The sequence below is a fragment of the Felis catus genome, chromosome C2 (genome assembly GCF_018350175.1).
Source record: "Felis catus isolate Fca126 chromosome C2, F.catus_Fca126_mat1.0, whole genome shotgun sequence".
NCBI classification, from domain to species: domain Eukaryota; kingdom Metazoa; phylum Chordata; class Mammalia; order Carnivora; family Felidae; genus Felis; species Felis catus.
This window is the reverse complement of record NC_058376.1, coordinates 124,849,605-124,861,311: the sequence shown is the minus strand read 5'-3', so window position 1 is coordinate 124,861,311 and position 11,707 is coordinate 124,849,605. Positions and strand designations below refer to the sequence as shown.

General features: G+C 42.2%; 1 protein-coding gene and 1 long non-coding RNA gene across 5 annotated transcripts in view; one reads left to right on the top strand and one right to left on the bottom strand.

The window, feature by feature from the left end:
- The window catches only part of A4GNT (alpha-1,4-N-acetylglucosaminyltransferase), a 23,877-nt gene extending 20,469 nt beyond the window's left edge, over positions 1 to 3,408 (bottom strand). Inside the window, exons 1-2 of one of the 3 annotated variants that reach the window (XM_045037555.1) lie at positions 3,189 to 3,408; positions 902 to 977 (exon numbers count right to left, since the gene is read on the bottom strand). The gene's annotated coding sequence lies outside the window, so the exon portion shown is untranslated. The other 2 variants (XM_023260534.2, XM_045037557.1) reach the window with 2 other exon arrangements.
- Positions 138 to 11,707, top strand: part of LOC123380118 — a 27,281-nt gene continuing 15,711 nt past the window's right edge. Inside the window, exon 1 of one of the 2 annotated variants that reach the window (XR_006585470.1) lies at positions 138 to 368. This is a non-coding gene — a long non-coding RNA (uncharacterized LOC123380118). Of the gene's footprint in view, positions 369 to 8,349; positions 9,941 to 11,707 lie in introns of those variants that run through there. The other variant, XR_006585469.1, reaches the window with a different exon arrangement.

Below are 11,707 nucleotides of genomic sequence, written 5' to 3'. Positions count from 1 at the left end.
TTCATCAACTGATGGACATTTAGACTCTTCCCATAATTTGGCTATTGTTGAAAGTGCTGCCATAAAATTGGGGTGCAAGTGCCCCTATGCATCAGCACTCCTGTATCCCTTGGGTAAATTCCTAGCAGTGCTACTGCTGGGTCACAGGGTAGATCTATTTTTAATTTTTTGAGGAACTTCCACACTGTTTTCCAGAGCGGCTGCAGCACTTTGAACTTTTAATAGCCTCTCAAGGCCTGAAGCCCAGCCAAATACTTGCCATCAGACTCACCTGCAATGCCTGTAGATTTGGGTGAATTTCTCTTCTCCTGCGGTCCCCAAAATATCCTGAGGTTCCTGCACCTGAAGTGATATTCTTTACTTACCTGGTAAGGCTCTTGGGAACTCTATAAGCAAGGTATCAGGCTAACATTTCCAAGGGACTTTACTGGCTTCATAAAGTTAATCTTAGTTCCTTAAACCTGTCTGGTCATATCTGAATCTATGCAGGTGTCTCTCAAATATGACATTCTAGTTAAAGACTTGGTAATGTAGCCAATGTTTTCAGTGGTGTCCTGTTACAAGGAAAACAGATTCTCATTGGATGTATGTAAATGACTATAATTGCCAAGTGAGAAAGAATTCTCATTTAGAGTTTCTGAATTCTGGAGGGTTCAGATAGGGAGAAAAGACAAATGTTTCTATTTGCTTACAAAGGAATATTTTATCAAATTCTATTAAGCCATAGATCTTAAGAGAAAAGGTTTTCTTAAATCTGGAAGAGCAAACATTAGAGAACATTAGAGAGTATTTTAAACAAGAGTCATAAGAACTATAATCATCTTTTTCAATTCACTTTGTCTCATGTTATTAATTCTTGTTGTCTGAATGCAGTTTTTCCATTAGTTCTGAAAATTCTTACCCAGTTTAGTTTTATGATCTTAAAGATATCGGAATCCTGTGCTCATCAAAAGTCCTTTTTGTGAATCTCCTTGAAACTAAAACACAGTTGCAAGAGCATCAGGATAACAACTGCAATGACAAAAGACTCAAAAAATGGCCACGGTTAAAAGTCTGACAACAGTCCCCTAAAATGTAGTTGACAAGGAAAGTGGTTATTTTTGTGACACACAACATTTAAATCAGTAAAATATCAAATGATGACATTATACCAGGACATAGTAAAACTTTAGGAATTTTAGGTGGCTTAGTCGGTTGGGCATCCAACTTCAGCTCAGGTCATGATCTCAGTCTGTGAGTTCAAGCCCCGCATCCGGCTCTACACTGACAGCTCAGAGCCTGGAGCCTGCTTCAGATTCCATCTCCCTCTCTCTCTGCCCCTCCCCAGCTCACACTCTGTCTCTCTCTCAAAAATAAAATAAAAACATAAAAAAAATGTTTTTAACTTTAGGAATTTTATATAATGCAACAGCATTTATGCACACGATATAACCTAAGAAGGTCTATCATCATTTGACAATACTTCCCATGTAACTTAACAAACCAAATAAGCCTAACTAGTCAAAAAGACTTCATTTAGAATTTGTATTTGGGGGAAAGTTTGTTAAAAACCTCAGAAGGTTCTAAAGCATTTTCTTAAACAGGATTAGAGATCATTACAAAACTTAAACCTTAATTAATCTGTTTAACATAAGTGGCCATAAGAGATTCTAAAAGCAAATACAGATTACATAGTTGTTATCAAAATTTAGCTCTTTTAATATTGAGAAGTTTTAAATTTCTTAGTCAAAAATTAAAAAAAAACTAATGAAGACAGAACATAGAACTTTGTTTTTTCTGGGCAGATAAAGAGAAAAAACTTTGCTGATAATTTCTTATCAAGAACAGGCCACCAATCCAAGAAAACTTAAGTCTTTTTAACAGAGAGAAAAACCAAATTCCAATCTTGTACTAGTATGTATTTATTTATTTATGTATTTATTTGTTTATGCTAGTGTACTTTTAAAATTCATTCATTCCATGTGGTCCTGACCACATGTAAAATTCTTTTCCGAAGATTCTCCTTCACAAACCTTTTATAATTTTCTTTTTTTCATTTTGATTTGTCCTAAGTTTTCCCTCTAAATAACCGGCCTCATTTCAGAGCAAAATTAGTTTTTTTCCCTCAACAAAAATGTATCTTCATTCCTTATACCTTTCTTATAAATCTCCCATTTTCCTACATTCAGAGTTACTTTTGTATCATTTTCAAGTCTCAATCACATTTATCAGAATTTTAATTCTTTTAAAAAAATTTTTTTTTCAACGTTTATTTATTTTTGGGACAGAGAGAGACAGAGCATGAACGGGGGAGGGGCAGAGAGAGAGGGAGACACAGAATCAGAAACAGGCTCCAGGCTCTGAGCCATCAGCCCAGAGCCTGCCGCGGGGCTCGAACTCACGGACCGCGAGATCGTGACCTGGCTGAAGTCGGACGCTTAACCGACACCGCCACCCAGGCGCCCCAAGAATTTTAATTCTTAAAACCTTCAGTCTCCAGTGAAAACTAAGTCTCTTAGTCCTCTTTTATAAAACAAATCTAATCACAAGGTGGCATTAATTAGTCATTTTCCATTTGCCAATTAGAACACAGCCAGTTTTGTCCAAATATACCCAAAGCAGCAGCAATAACTAAACCAAATGAAGCCCAGAGTACCTCTATGATCATTGATTCCTCACAAAATTGGGGGCTTCACTGATTGAACCAAATGGCTTTCTAGCTTCTGGTTGTTTAGTCTTCCAACCGGCTTTCTCTAACTGTGTGCCCAAGAAAACTAATTCAGACATGTCCAAAGAATCCCATTTGGGTCATCTGAGACTCAGGTTATCCTTAGTTAAAATTGTCCATATTTTAAGTAAGCACTTGCCAGTAGAGGCTCCATGCATGTTGTACATAGAAGGGTCATCAGACACCTCTGCTAGGCTTGCAACCACCTGAAAGCACCATTTGGCCTGAAAAAGCAAGGGTTCCCTTCTCTTTGGAGCTGAGTGATTCAGTCTCTCATATTTCTAGCCAGAAAAATTTACTCAAGCCTTATATTAATAACATCAAGTAGTATACTGCCAAATTAAAATAACCAACCCATCGACTCTGACCCCTCTAGGTTACTTCTGCCTGGACAACATTAGCTCAACATCTCAAACAAACAGCTCAAATAAAATTCAGGACCACTAACTCCAGTTGCGGAGGTCCGGATACCATAACTCACCCAATACACATGCGAGGTGCTGAGAACTTGGAGAGGAACAAAGGGCCCGTGCTGGTAGAGGGCCGAGTTCCAGGGGACCTCCAGGTGATCTCACAAGAGTTGCTCTGATATCCTGCTGACTACGCCAAAAAATGTTGATGCATATTGAACAAACCTTTTAGAATTTCTAAAAGAAGAGAAAGAGTTTTATTTGAGCCCAGGTTAGGACAGCTGCCCAGGATATACAATCTTCACAAAGAAGATAGTGCTCTGGCACAGGCACATTTGGGACAGGATCATGTACATCTTCTACATTAAAAAGTTACAAATCATTAGACAAAAGACATTTCAGAAAGTTGCAGACCATATTCTAACCTTCTAGCATATGCAGGGCTGTATGACTTTAATCTTATGGGAACCAGGGAGGGGTTTTTTTCTTTTCTTTATGTTTGGAATGCTCCTTTTTGATTATTTTTAAACAAATCAGATGTACAATGTGTGCTCAGAGCAGAAATGAAGCCCATACCCTGAGATTTTGCCAAGTCATTTTGACCTTAGTAAATGTTAAAGTATAGCTTCCCTGGGAGCCCAGGAGCAGGACCTACAAACATTAAAAGCTGAAAATTTCCTTTATTTTATTACCTTTAACCCAGGAACTTGCAATAAGCCAACACCTGAGGTCTTAGCAATGACAATAAATTTTTCCTGCTATGCTTTCTGATAAATCACCACCTCCTCAACCAATTCAACAACGGGGAAGTAAATCATTGGCAGAAGATCAACACCAAACACAAAACTTCCAGAAGCTCATCCCTTTACTAAGTTCCCCCAAATGCAGAGACTTGGGGAACATAAGGGGTTTTTGCAATCTATCAGGTGACCCACACACTAATCCTGCCTACTTATGGATCTATCAGGAGGGTTGTAAGGCAAGCATTTCACCTGGAAGAAACATACAGCACAACCCTGGAACTGGCAGAGCATGTGCCTGGGCAGTCTGCTTCAATCGAAATCATGGGCAGAGACTTGGGAAGGTTTCTTCACTAGACACCCCTGTAAACTGATTCTAACCTTGCAAACACAAGGTTTGATTAAAAGAAAAGGAAAGCCATCACCACAAATAAGCAATGGACAAATCCCAGTAGTCCAAGGACCTGGTGATCTGGAATGGGAATTGATTCCCAGTTTCAGTTAAGTCAGTTCAGGAAGGATGCTTTTGCCCTGAGGTTCCCCTTGTGGTATGTGAACTTCTGGCAGTCTCAGGAGATCAGCTTTATCACCCTCCATGGATGCGGCAGTCCCCACATCTTCCATGATCCCGTCCCTCTCCTGCTGTCTGCTTCCCAACGCCCCTGGCATGAGCACCTAGTAATCCTTTTTGGAGGCATCCTCTGCTGAGGGAGTCACGTATCCTCAGCTCAGAACCTTCTCTCACCCATCAACAGGTATCCTCAGTTCCCCCTGGATGCTCTAGTGTGAACAAAGAGGTCCCTCCAGAGCAGGCTTTGGATTCTGACTCAGGTCCTACATCCAGGAAGGTAAAGCTGTCCCACTCGTCTATGGCTTCTGGTTTTCTGTGTGCCCCCAGCTCCCTAGGACAACTTTCTAGGTCTCCATGCACACCTTCTTCCTTTGGAACTGAGTTTATTCTCCAGACCTCATCAATTCTTGGTTCAGGGTGGCTTGGCCTGTTTCCAGGGTTCCCTAGCATTGGATAGATTGGTTTTCTTTCCTTACAAAAGGCAGGGCAGAGCAGAGCTCCTGCTCCCCACTCTGGAGTGAATAGAGGGCTCCATTTGGGGGGAGTGATACATTTCTAGTGTCTGTATCTCAGGTACTCACATACCCGAGTGCCTTCTGACTGCTTGCACAGTGACCAAAATCACTGAACAACTGGTTGAGGCAGAGAGCAGGAAGTAGCTGGTAGTCTTTGTCACAAAGATGAAAGTGAGCCTTGGTGATGCACTGAAATCCTAAGCATGAAAAGTAGGACCTGTCTGACCAAGAACCGAGTAGAGGTTATGATGGACAGAGCACTGAGGTAGAGTCATGCCTCTACCTGCCCCAGGCTTAGTGCATCAGGAAGTCCCAGCTCTGCCTGGAGCCTCATCTCTCTTGTGCGGTGTGGAAAATAAATGACCTCAGGCTCAGGGTGAGGATGAAAGGGCTCTCTGTAAGGCAAAGAAGCAACTTGCACTTTCCACTATGGTAAAGAAGGGAAAAATAGAACACTATTACTGTGGATGGTATTTGGACTCCCTGATGACAAATATTAAGTTGTTGGTTGCAGATGAATGAAATCTATTTCCCAGTAAACATTTAAGAAGGAAAGCCTCAGCCCATGTGAGGGGGAGAAAGCACATGCAGAAACCAGCAGTCAGTCACTGGGACCTGGGGCCTTTTAGAGCCACAGCCTGAGGTCCTTTCTAAGTCTTTCTGAGGAGGCCTCCTGTCACCTGAGTCACTCTACCAGAAACCTCCCAGAGCCCCCATATCCTTCCCTTCAGTCTTCTCTCTTCCTTTTTGAGCAGAACTGCCTTTCCTTCCTCCTGTTGCCCTTTCTGCCGTGTCTGACCTGTGCCACACTAACCTTCTGTGTTTGTGGTCAGGTGCCCCAGCTGCAGGTCCCAACCAGACTCCACAGATCCCTAGAGGCTCCAAGGACGGACTTCAGGAACCCCTGAAGCCTGGGGCCATAACTCATATCAGTAGCTTTACTCTGGATGCTACTTATCCATAGCTTCTCCTGCAAGTCACCTACATGTCTCTGCTCTTTGACCCTCTGTGACATTACCTCAGTTCAAAATCCCTCCAAATATCTTCACCACACAATCTCAGGCCTTCTCCAGCCAGCCAAGCAGCCCCTGGGGACCCCAGTATAGATATCTGAATAGACATGTACAAAGAGCTATTTATCTTTGAAGAGTGGATGGGTCTGAACACACAGGTGACAGCCACATGTGTTTCCAGACAGCGTCTACTTTCCTAGGAGTTTCCACCACTTGTGAGAGATGCTTTCATTTTCTCCGTTACAATGTAAGCCAGACTTGGTCAGTCCCATGGGCTATGAAGCTTGGTATTTGCTGCTAAGTAATAAGACCTTAGGAAATGTGGATTGGTGTAGACCCAAATAAATGAGCAGGATGGGGGGTGGGGGGGACTCTGAATCCAGAGTTCTTTGCATTTTACAATGCTGTTCTTTGGATGTTCGGAACTAGCACCAAAAAATAAAATAAAATAAAATGTAGTACAAGGAAAAAAAACCACAGAACTGTAGCAGAACTTTCCCCAACCTTCTAGCCTTATGGATAACTTCTGATAACTTCAACTGTAAATAGTTCAATGTTTGGGCCTAAACTCCCTCTGCCATAAAGGACTCACTGTATTGAGAAGGAAAAGTTAAAGGAATTTTTAACAATCAATGTTTGTTGAATTGAATTACACGTGAAAAGCACACTTCTCAATTCTGTAGCTTCTTTCAACTCTGATTTACTGTAAGAAGGAAATACTCAAGCCCACAATACTTGTCCTATTTACTTTGGAACTTTGGAGACCACAGTTCCGGTTTTTAACTTATTTGTTAAGCAAGGGAGACTGATAAATGTGTTAAAGCATTCAGTTCTCAAGAGGACAAAACTAATACACACAGTCCTATCTTATCAACAGTGCTAATTCCTTTCACCACTGTTGTGAGACTGGAACAAAGACTGGAGTGTTGGGTTTACATGAATAGTGAGGAGATAGCTGGACAGAGCCAGTGCACAGCAGAGAGAGAAATAATCCATAGCCCACCTCTTGGGAACCCATGGGAGAACAACCGAAGCACATTAAGGAGTGATATTATCAATATTAAGTCTTGAAAACAAATTTTTTTATTAAAAAATCAGTGAGTCTGTGCCAGAGAAGTTCCCTTTGTCTCATCGCGATATTTTAAACCATTCTGCATTTTTTAAGAAAATTGTTCTAGCTTTGTGTTTCTGGAGATAATGCTTTTTGTTCTCTACTCAGTCGTACTAATTAAACATGCTTCTGTTTACAAAACCTTACTTGGCCATCAAGAATGTGTTTCTGGGCTCCTTCAGGAAATTACTGTATTTGCACATGTAATTTCCCCCCTTTTAAAACTTATTTGCAATTAAAAGAAAGGGTAGGAATAAAGGCAGGGAAAGGAGAGAAAATAATTGTTCAGGCTAAAGAGTCTGAGTCTGCAAGAAGCCTGCAGAAAACAGTGGACCAGTCTGAGAGTGGAGGACTGAAGGCATTTTGATATTACACTCTCTAAGTCAGTATTTTGTTTCTTCTTCCTGTAATGACTTGGGAGCCATCTATGCCCAGTGTTCACATGGCACGGGAACTCTATGAAGACTGAGTGGCCATGAGAATCAGCATTTCCCAATATGGCTGAAAGAAACTGTTCTGGACTGAATGTTTGTGCCCCCACCCACCACCACTAAAATTCATATGATACAGTCTTACTCCCCCTGTGATGGTACTTGGAGGTGGGGCCTTTCAGAGGGAATTAGGTTTAAATGAGGTTAAGAAGTTGGCATCCTTTAAGAGAGGAAGATGAGATCTCTCTCTCTCTCTCTCTCTCTCTCTCTCCATGAGCTTGCACCAAGGAAAAACCATATGAGGACATGGCAAGAAGGCAGGATATATATAAACCAGAAGGAGGATCCTCACCAGGAACCTAACCTGCACCTTGATCTTGGATTTCGCAGTGTCCAGAACTGCGAACAGTAAAAGTCTTCTGATTAGGTTACCAGTGCACAGTATTTTGTTACAGCAGCTTAACTGAGACAGAAACCTCAGAGTAAGCTTCTCTCTGATTCCCTTCCGTATATTTTCATGAGAATCTGTTTTTGAGCCACAAGTGAGGTTGGAACTTCTCTTAAGATTTGAAGAATTGAAACCAGGCCTCCAATGGGGAAAGGACAACTTCATTTGCAACAGAAACCCATAATGGGTGAAATTGTCCTCCTTGCCTGAGACCACTCTGCTTTCCCTTCCTTTTGTCCTTCCACACAGCTCTTCTGTTTGTTTTTTTTTTTAATGTTTACTTATTTATTTTGAGAGAGAGAGAGAGAAAAAGAGAGCATGAGTGGGGAAGGACAGCAGGAGAGGGAGAGAGAGAATTCCAAGTAGCATGGCATGGAGCTCGATCCCAGGAACCATGAGATCATGATCTGAGCCAAAATCAAGAATCAGACACTTAACCAACTGAGCCACCCAGGCACCCCCACATACCTCTTGTTTGTCCTCTTGATATACCTTCTGTCTTTAAATGGAGACCCCCTGGTTTCCCTTTTCTCAGTGCCTAACAGTACCACCATGTGACCAGTACTCAAGTTAGGAAAGCAAGGAGACATTCTTAACTCTTCCCTTGCTTACCCTCTCTTGTACAAGCTATGTAAGTCCTCCAAGGAGCAGATACCAGGACAAGATTAATTGTACAAGAAGTTATTAGTGTATGTGTCTGTGTGAGAGAAAATAGGAAGGGAACTGTGTGAGGCTGGAAAGCTGGAAAAATCCCAGTAGGAGTCTGAAAAGCTTGGGTGGAAGTGTGCTAGGCTGATGGCTGTCCTTGTCTTTGGCAGGTTCACTAGTGTCATCAGGGAATCCTCAGAGCACTCAGCCATTAGAGGAGAGCTATGTCTCCCAGGAATGGGTCTACTTCAGGATTCTTGTGACATCAGTCACTGGAAGCCCATGGGAAAAGTGGCCTGGACACAACTCAGCAGTGCATTTCACAGAGCAATAGCTGGGCCTTTGGTCAGTTATACTTCCTCTGGTTGGAGGTCTGAGAGGCACATCCTCATGGCTGCCACAGTGCACCCCATGAGCTGCACAGATCTACTTCTCCACATAGTTTTGGGGAGCAGTGCTTCCATGGTTCCCACAGGCCTCTCTTCCTGGGGGTGGGAAGGAACTAATAACAAAGAGGTTAGAGAGATGAGCTACAGCCCCTGTCACTGTAGTTGACCTCAGGGCTACAACTTGTCCACTCCCTCCTCCAACATCCATTCTGAATTCCCTTCACCCTCAAACATCATCTTGTCACATCTTGGTAACTTAGCTTGTTGGGCAACTCATGATTCTGTAGTGCCTGAATCCTTGAGAGTCATATCCTTTCTCAGTTCAAGGTTGCAGCACATGTCTGTTCACAGTTACAATGGGGCAAAAGAGGACCAGGAGGCCCCAAAGCGGATCTCTTACTTTCCATACATACCATATTCCATCCTGCTGCTCGTGTGTAAAAGCAGCCTGACTTCCTCCTGCTGGTCAGGGTCAATTATCTCCACCAACATAACTGTTCCTTTTAAGTTGCTGGTCCCTGGGCACAGGAAGCCCAGCACCTTGCAGCAGTCTGTAATTCAATGACACCCTTGCAGTATCACCTGGAAAGGACCTGTCCTATCTGGGATCAGAACCTCCAACATTGAAGAGCCCAAAGTTGCAATGACAGCACAAAACCCTCTGACAGGTCATTAGGAATGGTGACCAGTGGAGCCACTCCTATATACACCTCTTGATTCGTAGATCCATGGACTCTTCCTCTCCAGAACAGAGCACCATATACTGGTCTCTGACTGATATAATTATACTGTGTTTTGAAGGATGGCACCTCATTCTCTCCGTGTTTTTCCAAACTAGCATTTCATCTGTGCCTTTGGAAGACTGTTCCACAAATCTCCCTCAGGATGGTGCAATATGTGATACAACCAATAGATCCTATGGTGATGGACCAACTCCGACACCTCCTTCACTGTAAAGTGAGTCCCCTGGTCAAAAGCTGTGGTGTGTGAGATTCCATGCTTGTGGATGAGGCATTCCATAACCCCAGATAGTGCTATAACTGAAGATTTTCAGGCAAGAAAGGCAAACTCCTATCTGGAATAGTCATTCCTGTGGGGACGAACCATTGGCTTGTCCAATGCGAGGGGCCTGATATAATCAACTAACTGGGCACCAAACAGCCAGTTGGTCTCCTCAAGAAATAGTGCCATATCAAGGACTCAGTGTTGATCTCTGTTGCTGACAAGTTGAACAAACAGAGACAGCAGTAGCTAGATCAGTCTTGGGAAGTGGGGGTCAATGCCGTTGGACCAATACAGGACCTCTATGTTTGCCACCATAGTCATTTCATTCATGTGCCTAGCATGCCAGTATTGGGCTAGTGACCAATCACTAGACTGTCAGCAGTTCACCAGTGTTCCTGTGGGGTATCTCACTGTTGCTTTAGTTTGCACTTCTCTGATAACTGATGAGTTGAGAATTTCTTCACATATGTTAGCTGTTTGTTTTCCTCTTCTGTAAGTTGCTTTTTCATGTGCTTTGCTCATTTTACTGTTGGGTTCTCTGCCTTTTTCTTGTAAAATCTATAAATTCCTTATAGAATCTAAATATTAGTCTCATGTTGGTTTTAAACACTGCAACTTTCTTTTCCCAATATGTCATCTGGATTATTTTGTCTTTGGTATCTTCTGTCTAACAAATATTCTTGGGTTTGATGCAATAAATACAACAGTTCTTCTGTTGAATGATTTGTGTTTGGGAGATCCTATTGAGGAAGACTCTCCTCATTCCTTAGTCACAAAGATATTCTCCTACATCTTTTTTCTCTTTCTCCTTAGAATTTCATAGCTCACATTAAGTTTATTCATCCATTTCTTTGTTCATGGTGAGATGTGAAGAATGATTTTTCTTTTTCTCCTTGTAGTGAACCAGTTTCCCCAACATCATCTGCAACATTGTTCATGCTTTTGTCATGGTGTTGTCATATCAACACTATCATATAGCAAGTTACCATATGGATGCCCCCATATTTCTGTCTCTGAGTTTTCTCTTTTGTTCCAGTGGTCTATTGTTCTGTTCCTGTATCTGTACTTCTTTTTTTTTTTTTAATTTTTTTAACGTTTATTTATTTTTGAGACAGAGAGAGACAGAGCATGAACGGGGGAGGGTCAGAGAGAGGGAGACACAGAATCTGAAACAGGCTCCAGGCTCTGAGCTGTCAGCACAGAGCCCGACGCGGGGCTCGAACTCACGGACCGCGAGATCATGACCTGAGCCGAAGTCGGCCGCTTAACCGACTGAGCCACCCCGGCGCCCCAGGGATATCTGTACTTCTTAAATTCCATTGGCTTTTTAGGTAGGTCTTAATCTGTGGTAGGTATTGAAGGACCCACTCCCTTCTCTGATTTTCCCACATGCCTTTGGAGCAGTTGCACTGACAGGAGAGAATGACCAGAGAAGCGATGATTAAATGCTTGTCCCTAGAACGGTACGATAGAAATGGAAAGATAAAAAACAGGTCAAAAGTGGCTGGATGGCACATATTCTTGGGAAAATTTTTAAAGGAAAAGGAAGAGAAGGAAGAGGAGATGGAGAAAAAGAAAGATACAGCCACAGCTTTCCAGGGGAAAAACTGAAGAAGAATTTAAATTATATAGGAGGAAAAAAGACAAACTATTAGTGGAAATGATAGTCTAAAAGAAATCCATGATGTGGTAAGAACATAAATGTCTCAAGAAATTTCA